Consider the following 11,272-nt stretch of genomic DNA (forward strand, 5'->3'; position numbering starts at 1 on the left):
TTCCCACAGGATATTTAAGTCTGGTTAATTCAACTTATATTAAAATTTTGATTATATATAACACCTCTTGGTGCCCCAAGAGCAGGTAAGTGAAGTTTGGTGTGTGTGTGTGTGTGTGTGTGTGTGTGTGTGTGTGTGTTTTTAAGAAAGAGAGAGAGCATGAGGAGGAGGGAAGGAGAGGAAGAGAGAGCATCTTAAGCAGACTCCCTGCTGGGCGCCAAGCCCAATGCGGGGCTGATCCCACAACCCAGAGAGCACAACCTGAGCCGAAACCAAGAGTCAGACGCTTAACCTTTGTTAACTGGCTTCCTACTTCCTTATACCACTGCACGAAGTTTCAAACTGGGGATTTTTAGGTTTGTCATTTGTTTTGGTCTCACTTAATGCATTCACTTCATTCTTGCTACTCTACTATTAACTCAGAACTTGGTTTTCTTCTCTCATGAGGCGTTCATGAGGCTTTCCACTCCTTTTAATTGGGCCCTATTTTTGCATCTCAGCCTCCTGGGATCCTCCCCCCCAAGTCCCCTAACTCAGGAGTGTCGGCAAACAGCGGCCCTCTGAGCTCATCTGCTCTGGTATTTTCCATTTGCTGTTTGCTCCGCTGTTGCTACCGTCTCCTTCTCCCCTAGCGCACTGGTCACTTTTGCCACTGGTGAGTCATTTGCTCTGAGTCATGCCTGGCTGTGAGGCAAAGCCCAGGAAAATGCCTCAGAACACACACCTGGCTTAGGAAAGGACGTCACTGAGGAATACGGTGTTTTCCTAAGTGGATTCAGTAATTAACTAAAAAACAAAATCCCCTTGTCTCTCCTGTTTCCTCCCCCTCCGAATCACCACGTCCCTCAGCATCTGCTGGAGAGGATTCCTACGGTGGAACGAATCTCAGTCATGCGTCTTGGGTTGTGAGAGGCAAAAGGATGTTTCTGGAACGAGCTCAGAAAACCCCTGAGCAGGTTCTTCTCCTGTAACGTTCTTGCTTTACGGAACGGAACACCACCACCCTCACACACAGGCCACGCGAGGGTCGCGCGTCGAGAGCTCCGACACTATTGTTTTACACGGGGACCACTACACGGAACGGGAAACAAGGAAAAACGAGAACCACCCCAGACCAGAGCGGGACCCGGGTCAGACCGTGGGACAGAACGACGAGCTGCGCGTGGACAGCGGGCCGATTCCTCGTCTGTGAAGCGGGGATGGCACCAGCAGCTCCCCCGAGTGTTCCTGGGGGGCTTAGCGTGACGACCCCCAAGCGCGCTCAGCACACTGCTGGGCCCGGCAGAGCGAGGCGGATCAGCACGACCTGTCCCAGCGACGCCCCCCGCCCCCCCAGGAGCACAACTGCCCCTCCCGCCTTTCTCCCCCAGAAGGTTCTGCACTTGCCTCCCATCGTGGCTAACTCTGCCGTTTCAGGAACTGGGACCCCGAGAACCACCCCAAGAATACGAGCACGTTCCCCACCCTCTGGCCTCAGAGCCGCACACTTCACATCACAGGCTCCTTGCTTCTGAGCACCTTCCCTCCAAATATCGGACTCCTCGCAGACTAATGTCACCAGCGCCTAACACGTGGGGACGCATCGGCCCGTCAGGTCCCCACAGAAGGGGTTCCAAAAATACAGCAGGAAGGAAGAATGGAAAACAGGGATGTAAGCACCGCCCTTGGGGGGGGGGTGAGGGGTGGCACTCAGAGACATCAGAAGGGACGGCAGATCTGGAAGGAGACAAAGAAGAACCGGGTGTGATGGGTACCCCCGGGGAAGGGACTGGGAAGCTGGAGGGCAGAGGCAGGAACTGCTCTTCACCAGGCATCTTGTTCTTTCTTCTTCTTCTTTTTTTTTTTTTTTTTAAAGATTTTATTTATGTATTTGACAGAAATCACAAGTAGACGGAGAGGCAGGCAGAGAGAGAGAGGAGGAAGCAGGCCCCCTGCTGAGCAGAGAGTCCGATGCGGGGCTCCATCCCAGGACCCTGGGATCATGACCCGAGCTAAAGGCAGAGGCTTTAACCCACTGAGCCACCCAGGCGCCCCAGGCATGTTTTTTCTTATCATCTGAATTCTGTACTATCTGCAGGTATTACCTTGTCCAAAACCTCTCCACGTTAAATAAAGAAGGGATCCTCTAACTCCCTTAATAAGGCGAGACAGAGCCAGAAGTGACAAGGTCTCAAAGGCAAAGGTGCAAGTCCTTTCGGACATTTCGCTGGCAGTCTGCCCTGTTCCCCCGGCCCCAGCCCTCCAAATACAAAGAGTTTCCCCCATGAATTCCTGGAGGGCTCATTCTCGGAACGCCAGCAATACTTTTCCCGGGTCATAACCTGAGACACTGAAACCCAGAACTCATAAAACCTTATGGAAAAGCCCTTCTGAATCACTGGGAAAGCCCAACAAGGGGAGACGCAACTTCTCCGAATGGTCTAGCACCCAGCAGATCTGGCCTCGTGAGGCCCACAGCCGGGCATGTCAGGCTCAGCTGCACCGTTTACTTCACTGTAGGACGTCAAGGAGAGAGGCCTCCAGTACAAAGACAGGAGAAAGCAAACCGCCAAGGAAGGACATCATCCCTCCAGGGCTCATACACAGCCATCAGACAAACCCTGCAGCCTAGCCTGGGCTTGCACCACTAGCCCCTTGCTATCCCGTGTAGGAGACTCATTTTGTCCTCTTGACCTTGGGCAAGACACTCAATTGCTTGGACCCTTGGCCTCCTCACTCGGACACATGCAGATCACCACTGACCTTGCAAGTTGTCAAGAGCACAAGGCTTCATGTAAAAATACCCAAATCCACGTCATCATCCCTAAAGAGAACTCAGCACCTCCTGCCAGTCTTGCCCTTTAAAATGTTACTGGGTCTTGAAGTTAGAAGCTGTTACGCATTGAACTGTGTCCCCTAAAAAGATATGCGGAAGTCCTAACCCCCAGAATCTGTGACGGTGACCTTATTTGGAAACAGGGTCTTTGCAGATGTAATTAGTTACTTTAAGATAAAGTCATGATGGAATATGACCAACTCGATGGCGTCCTTATATGAATTAAAGAAACACACACACGCATGCACACACAGGGAGAGGAAGGCCATGTGACCATAGCGGCACAGACCGGAGAGATGCAGGCTACAAGCCAAGGAATACGAGGATTGCTGGAAAACCACCAGAGGCAGGAACCAATCCTCCGTCTGGATCCCCAAGAAGGAAACAACCCTGCTGGCACCCTGACTTTGGACTCCTGGTCTCTAAAACTGTGGGAGAAAAACAGATGTTGTCTTAAGCCACCTGGTTGTGCTACTTTGTTACAGAAGCCTCAGGAAAGTAGTACAGTAAGTTATCCAGTTTTCCTCTCTATCTAGTTGCTTGAACTGTCTTGTCTAATGACTGACTAGTCAGCCATTCTACGTCTATGTCTATGTCTGACTGTCCCCAGTACAAGAAAACTAACTCAGTATCAACCGTGGCAGCAATCCCTCCCATCTTTGAAAAAGTCTGTCATTAAAATCATTCATTCAACAAATATTGAATGAGCATGTACTATATGCCAGGCGCTCTCTGGGGCACTGCTGATACACTGGTAAATGGGCAGCAGACAATAAAAGCTTTCTCAAAGAAGACCATTTCTGATATTGTTATGAGGGAAATTAAACACTCTAATATAATAAAGTACATGGGGTAGGGACCAGGAGGAAACTGTTTTAGTTGTCAGGGAAGGTCTAAGGATGTGATATTAGAGCAGTCCCTTGAATGACAGGGAGCCAGCCAGTGGAAATTCTGGTGAAAGGAACCTTCAGTGCAAAGGCCGTGAGGCACAGTGAACCGGATGTGCTCAAGGCACAAGAAGAAGATGGGGTTTTGTGAGTAAGAGAGAGGTGACTTGTGAAGCTGGAGAAACAAGAAACGTCAGCTAGCACTCACCTGGCACCTGAAGTACAACACAATGAGAAGTGAACTCAATCCCCAGAGTCCTGGGGAACCACCAGGGAGAGGTATGCTTCCACCCACAGTTTTTACAAGATTACTCTGGCATGATACAGTTCTTAAAACTAAAACCTTCCTGGAGTGCCTGGGTGGCTCAGTAGGTAAAGCATCTGCTTTTGTCTTGGGTCATGACCTTAGGGTCCTGGGACAGAGCCCTAGTCAGGCTCCCTGCTCAGCAGGGAGTCTGCCTCTCCCTCCGCCCCTCGCCCTGCTTTTGCGCTCACTTGCTCTCTCTCTCAAATGAATAAGTAAAATCTTAAAAAAAAAATTAAGAAAGAAAGAAAGAAAGAAAACTAAACTAAAAAAATCTTCCTAACTATAACTTGCGTCCTTTGGTTCTTGGGCCACTACAGAACAAGTTTATTAATGACAGCCCTGAACTCTGTGACCATGCCCCCCTACCCAGATTCTCACACTTACCAGCTCTAATTCACTCACCACCACAGCAATTTCCAATGGCTATTCTTGATTTTTTTCCCTATCTCCTTTTTAAATGTGATGTCCAGAAAAGAACACAATACTCTAGGCACGGAGTCATAGATTGGAACTGTTATCTTTCTCATTAGGGACTGTACATCTATTGCTTTTTTTTTTTTTTTTTTTAATTTGTCAGAGAGAGAGAGCACAAGCAAGCAGAGGCAGAGAGAGAAGCAGGCTCCCCGTGGAGCAAGGAGCCCAATGCGGGACTCGATCTCTGGACCCTGGGATCATGACCTGAGCTGAAGGCAGACGCTTAACTGACTGAGCCACCCAGACATCCCTGTATTGGTTTTTAATTCTGTTTTCTACCATTGCCCATTGAGGCATCTCTCAGATAACCTCCCTCTGAAGTCCTTTTCCAGATCTAGATGCCTACATTAGAAAGTGGGATTAAAGCATGTTCTTCTCTAACAAGAACAGCTGTGCCCTGTTTTCTATTTAAAAAAAAAAAAAAAAAAAAAAGGTGTCACCATAACCCAAACAATGCCACGTATCGAATACTGTATCCGATAAATAAAACTACTGGGTCAGCTCCCCTCATTTCACAACCACCACGCTCTTCTTCCGCGTGGAGGACAAGGAAAACTCTCAGGGACATTTCCCTAGAATTGCTTTGTTCTCTTGCATCACTATAACCGCTGAAGACACCTAGACTATTTGGAAACACAGAGCAGTTGGGCAAGAGGCTCCTTGCAAGCCACTTCCTACTAGAGTTCTCAAAGACGCATAAACAAATCTGAGTAGATGCAGAAGCTCTGGGGCTGTGTTGGGGGAACCGACGGTGCAGGAGTACTGGGGAGCTGAGCTGACGGAGTGAAGAGGCCAGTGATGGCAGAGAGAGATGTTCTGCCCTTGGATGCTGGGGAAGACCCCACGTCCTCGGAGGCACCGTAAACTGTCCTGTCCTTCCCCCACCCACTCCACAGGCTGATGGCAGACTGCTGCTTCTGGTTAACCCCAGAAGGTGAGGCTTATCGTTTTGCTTTGCCGCTAGGACGTAAGTGACTCTGGGCACTCATTTGGCCTCTGTTCTCTCATCTGTGACATGTGACTGGTAACACCACCTATCACTCCCAAGTTTATGGTGAAGCTCAATTGAGATTTTGTGCACGACTCCTTCGTAAAGTACTCTGTCATGTACAAGTGAGGGGTTGTTATGAGCGACAGGATTTTACTCCTCCCTTTGTGTATTTTTCCTGCTGCTGGTTGAATTTTCATGACTTAAAAAAAAAATCTTCTCAGGTTGCTTTTGATGTTTCTTTTAACCTAATTATTTTCTTTTTTTGAGGGAGGAAGCAGTGGGGGAGGGCATATAGTGTGACTCATTCCATTCTAAACCTTTCTTGGGATTGTCCTAAAAGATGTCATCTCTGGGGGTCACCATAAGGCAATTTACCTCTGAAGAACCAAAGTTAATTGTCATACAAAGAGTATCACTATTGTCCATTCTCTGGAGTTCTGTAGCAAATTATTTAAGGTTTGTGATTCATTCACATCACCCAGTAGTAGCTTTTTACTGCCTTTAGTTGTTACATTTTCAAATAATGGAAACTATCTTCAGGCTGACGCATGCCATAGGAGAGACACATGTTACCAAAAAAACCCCAAATCCAAAAACAACCATGGGAATGCATCCCAAAACCATACAAGAGGCTAGAGATAATCTGTAATCACTGAAAGTGCCTATGTGTGAGTCCCCAGTCATTTCATTTCTTTTATAGAAAAAGAAAATCTCATGAGTCAACTTTTTCATTGTGAGCAGGTCTCAAAAGCCTTTCGCCCCAAGTTTCAAATGTGTAAGCAGTCCTATTTCTGAACAAATGGACATAAAAACAAGTGACAGGGGTGCCTAGGTGGCTCAGTCATTAAGGGTCTGCTGTCCGCTCCGGTCATGATTCCAGGGTAGGGGGACTGAGCCCCCGATCCGCGGGAAGCTGGCTTCTCCCACACCCCCTGCTATGTTCCCTCTCTCTCTATGTCTCTCTGTCAAATATAAATAAAATCTTAAACAACAACAACAACAAGAAACAAAAAACGAGTGACAGTGGAAGGGAGAGACTGAACAAAGAGAAAACAAACTTCCAAACGGGAAGGTGTAAAAGACCAAGGAGAGGGTTCATGGGTAACCAATCAAAATCACCCTTTTCCTCTTTCCTTAATTCCCTGTTCTGTATCTTGGCTGCCCTGGTTTGGTTCCGGGAGGGGGTCCCTCTCCTGAAGTGACTCTGAAACATTAGCGTTAGGCGGCCGCGGTCTGGGCGGCAGCGTCGAAAGCCGGGGCCCTGACAGCTGTCCGCGTGCCTCCACCCCTGACTCACCCCAGCGACAACCTCCCCACCAGGCGCCTCACCTGCCAGCTCCGAGCCAAGTTCCTGCTCAGTCTGCAGGTCGGCACCCCCGCCCCACACTCAACCCCAGAGTCAGACGAGCAGGCCAAGGCCAGTGCCCACCGCAAAGTCGTCCTCTGAAATCCGGTCGAGGTACAAGCCAGGGAAGGGCAAGCCGGGCGCCGGCGGGTCCCCGGGACCACGGGTTCAGGCCGCCCCGAGCCAGCTGTTCCGCAGCTGCCAACCCGGCGCCCGCGCTGCCGTGCCCTCTGCAAACCTCGTCTGCTTGCCGGCCCCTCCGGAGGGCGGGGGAGCCCCGGGCAGGCACAGGCAGCGCTGGCGCGGCAGCACCGGGTCCGGAGCCCCCTCTCCCGCACCCGCACCCGCCGCCCGCCCGCCGCCCGCCGCCCGGGAGCAGAGAGGCGGCGAACTTGCGCCCGAACAGCCCGCACGACTTGGCTGACGTCCTTCCCATCCTGGCTCCAGGCACCCCCTCCCCAGCGCGCGCTCCCCGGAGTCTGGGGGTTCTTGCTCCCCGACACGGAGGAGCTGACTCCACCCCAAAGCCACCTGACGACACCATCTGCCACCGGGGGGTGGGGACCCCCTGTCCACCCCTGTCCACCCCCCCCAGCATCCCCAGGTACTGCACCGCCCCCCGCACCGCGGGCTCCCGGCTCCCCTTCCTCCTCCTCACCCCCAGCTCGCGCCGACCCTGCAAAAGCCCCCGAGGCCCCGACCCCCGCGCGCGACCCCGCGTCATCCCGCGGCCCCCTCCCTCCACGCGCGGCCCCTCACCCGCCGGCCCTCGGAGAGCCCCGCGCCGCCCGGACAAGTGACGCGTGTTCCCCCTCCCGGGCGCCGGCGGGAGCCTCTCTCACCGCGGCGGGCACCGGCCGGCGGGTCCGAGCGGGGAGCGAGCGGCTGCCTCCGGGCTCCGCGCTGCGGCCACTGCGCGGGCCTGAGAGCCGGGTCCTTCCGAGGCGACAGCCGCGCAAGCTGTCAGTCAGGCGGCCGTGCCCGCCCCCCCCGGCGCCGACTGCGCAGGCGCGAGGGTGGCCCCGCCCCTCCCCCGCGGCCGGCCGGAGCGCGGGTCACGTGACGGGGCGGGGCGGCTGCACGCGGGCGGGGCAGCTACGGTCCCGGTACCCGTCCCGGATCTCTCGGTACCTGGGCTGTCCCTGGGCGGGAAATCTGGTCCCGCGGCGCCCGGGAGCGCGCTCGGACGGCTCCGGTGGGTCGCTGTTGCGGAAAGTCGTGGAACTAGGGTTCCCCGGGGGCAGCCGGGTGGGACGGGCCGTTCTGCGAGCGCAGAAAAGAGGGATTTGGGGATTTGGGTCCGGAGGGCTGGGGGAGCCCCGGCCGGGAGCCGCGGAGTGAGACCGGTTCTGGGTGCGTCGGGGCCCCGACTGTCGCCACCTTTAAGACAAGATGACGTTTGCCGTTCCCTGCCCTCCAGTGCCAGGGATAGGGTGAAGTCTTGACCTTAACGAACACGCTTTCAGAGTGCGTCGGGCAAGGAAGCAGGTACCGAAGGGCACGCGGAGGCCTGATTTAGTTTTTGAAGGGGGCATCTGGAAAAGCTGATAGATCCCACCTCGCTTGCCCCGAAGTTTCTAGGCCAGTCTGCATCTTTTCAGCAGATGCAGCAAACGACTTTCAGGCCATTTGGTTCCTGGTTCCCTCATACCTCTAAAATTAAGAGAAAGGGTTAAAAAAAGTGTCTCCTGTGGAAGCTTTTCTCAGTTCTAGAGGAAGGACGTATAGAAACATAAACTGATGCCCACTCCCAGTAATTTCGGGGGTGCGTCATACTTGGGTCCAGCACCAGCAGGATAGAGACTATGATCCCAGTGGGCTGACCTTCTCCCCTGGCTTCCAGCCTGCATTACAGAGCTCTAGGGCTCCTTCTGGTGGTTGCTTGTATGAAATGATAAAGCCCGGTCCCAATAAGCGTAGTGCTCTCTGAAACAGGGGGGAATGTCAGTGCAGAATTTCTATGCAGAGAACTGCAGGTTCTCTGAAGCCCTAGGAGTTACACGGGAGGATCTGGGGTTCTGCCACTTTTAGGAAAAAAGGCCACTTGGACTGATGACCAAACATGTTTGCTGTGCCCCAAGTGCACCTGCTAATCCCAGCAGATGGTTGGCAAAGTTTAAGAAAACAACATGAAGGAAAAAGCCAGAAACTTTACCCACAAGAATTATGGGGCCTTTGGTGTCATAGCTACTTCTGGCCCATTCCAGATTTGCCTGGCCAGCTCGGTGTGGCCATCATCTATGAGAAATATTTCAAGTTCAGTATGAACTCAGGAAGGGAAGGAGTGTAAGCTAGCCTTCATTCCCTTAAGTGGACACTACAAAAAGGTGGGCATTGCCGTTGATGCCTCCAGCAGAATACGAGCCCATCTAGTGGACTTTGTGGGAACAGGATGGCATCTGTGGTTGGACAAATCCTCACCTAGTTTGGGGAGTGAACACAGCATAAGGCAAGGACCCAAGCAGCCCTGACCTGACTCTGGTGATAACCACTCTTCAGGAAAACTGGAAAATGTGAGCTCATTGAGGGTCAGATTCCATTCAGGCAAAGTATCATTTCTCAAGAGATTTGTATGAACCCTGCCTCGCCATGCCTCAGAAAAGGTCTTCTGACCTTGCCAGCAGGTTGGAGAGAGGCAGATACATAGCCATTTAAGAAAGGGTGGGGAGCATCTGCAAACCACAGGCCAGCGAACTGGACATAGGGTGTGGGAAATAGGACAGATCACTCACAAAATAACTGTGAGCCCTCAGAAGAGGAAGCACTGATGACAAAGACCAGGTCATCGCTAGGTTGACTATATTTCTGTTGTGAAACGTACAGACTGCTAAGTCAGGAAATAGTATAGAAAGAGTGTACTGGGGCCTGGGAGGTGTATTTACCAGGAGTCTTTCAGTTAAGAGTGACAGAACTCAATTCACACTGGTTTTTCAAAAAAAAAAAAAAGAATAAAAGGCTTACATAACTCACCTAAATTCTGGGGTTGGCCCAGCGGGATCCAGGGGTACCAATGATGTCCTCAGAACTCAGTCTTTCTCCCCTACTTGACCGCCTCCCTCTGATCTGGCTTCACTCTAAGATCAGTGACTTTTTTATAAGATAGTCTCCAGGAGCGATGGCACAGGTCCTTTCAACTTAGAGACCCCGGGGGGGAAGAAGGACTTTGTCCTTCAACAGTTCCAGCAAAAGTCCCAGGATTTGATCTCAGTGGACCAACACTGGTCGTGCGCTCATCCCCTCAAGCCCATCCCTTAGGCCAGGTTGTTGGGGTGACTGGACAGGAGTGAGGCTCCGCCCTACCCAACTCCTTGGGATGGGGCGTCGCCACAGGGAACTGAGAAGATAGATTCTGGGCCGGTAGGGGAATGCCACAGATAACCAGGACAAAGCATGTGCTGAGGTATCTCATGGTATCGTATAAAGGACATGAAGAAAGGGTGGGAGAAATAGGAAATTTATTGGATGGCTGAGTCCATACTCAAAAATACCTTGACTAGAAGATGGCTCGGAGAACGAATTCTACGAGATCAGCCAGGCAACTCTTCCGCTTCTGGTTGCCCGCTGTGCCTATTTCCCCCTCCCGCTCTGTAACATATTGCCACAAATGTTGTGGCTTCAAGTAACATAGATTTACTCTTTTACAGCACTGGAGTTCAAGTTCTAAGTGACTTACCTCTAAATTGAGGTATCAGAGGGACCATGTTCCTTCTGGAGGCCCTAGGGGAAGAGGGCCTCCTTGCCTTTCCAGTTTCTGGGGGGGCTTCCAGCATCCCTTGGCTGGGGGAGGGGTCTTCTTCAATCTTCAAAGGCAGACCCCTTTAATAGTTCCTGGTTCTTCGGAGCCCTTCTAGGCACTGATGCGTATTTAGGGCACAGGCTGGTGGTTTTGTCGGCTCTCTCTCAGTGTAGGGTTCTCTGTCTGCCCCTCAAAGTCAGGTGGCAGAGTGTGGGCAGCAACAGCACGGATGTGTGTCCTCAGGGCATCGGATCAGGAGGCACAAACATCCCTCTGCTGGCCCACGGTTGAGATGGTGACCTATTTTTCTACTGTAACAGTATCTTTTCCCCTTTGTCATCTGTGGGAAAGATACTTTTAGACTATTTAAATATCCTCTTTTTCCAATGAACTTCCACCCAACGGCTGAGCATCCAGTAATGATAATGCCAGGCTGACTGCCGGATGCTGAGTGGTCTTAATCGGAGGACTCTGTCGACAGAGATTGCTTGATATTTCCTTGCGTCTGTCCTTGACCTTTTCCGGTTCTTCTCTGCAAAGCAGCTGAAGTCACCTTTAGAAATCACACATGGGACCATATCCTCCAGTGGCTTCCTACTGCCCCTCAGATGTGGCTAGAATCCTTCCAGTTGTTTGGGCCATGCATGGTCTGGCCCTTCCAAGCTCTCCAGCTCAGTTTCCTCACCCTCCACACGCCGGCCCCTTCAGAACTTCCCC

At 52.1% G+C, this 11,272-nt stretch overlaps 1 protein-coding gene across 3 annotated transcripts in view; it reads right to left on the bottom strand.

Moving 5' to 3' along the window:
• The window catches only part of KIAA0513 (KIAA0513 ortholog), a 58,650-nt gene extending 50,839 nt beyond the window's left edge, over nt 1-7,811 (bottom strand). For 2 of the 3 annotated variants that reach the window (XM_059151427.1, XM_059151425.1), the window contains exon 1: nt 7,579-7,811. The gene's annotated coding sequence lies outside the window, so the exon portion shown is untranslated. The remainder of the gene's footprint in view (nt 1-7,578) is intronic. The other variant, XM_059151426.1, reaches the window with a different exon arrangement.
• Nucleotides 7,812-11,272: the final 3,461 nt, after the last annotated feature.

The sequence above is a fragment of the Mustela lutreola genome, chromosome 16, assembly GCF_030435805.1.
Source record: "Mustela lutreola isolate mMusLut2 chromosome 16, mMusLut2.pri, whole genome shotgun sequence".
Lineage (NCBI taxonomy): Eukaryota > Metazoa > Chordata > Mammalia > Carnivora > Mustelidae > Mustela > Mustela lutreola.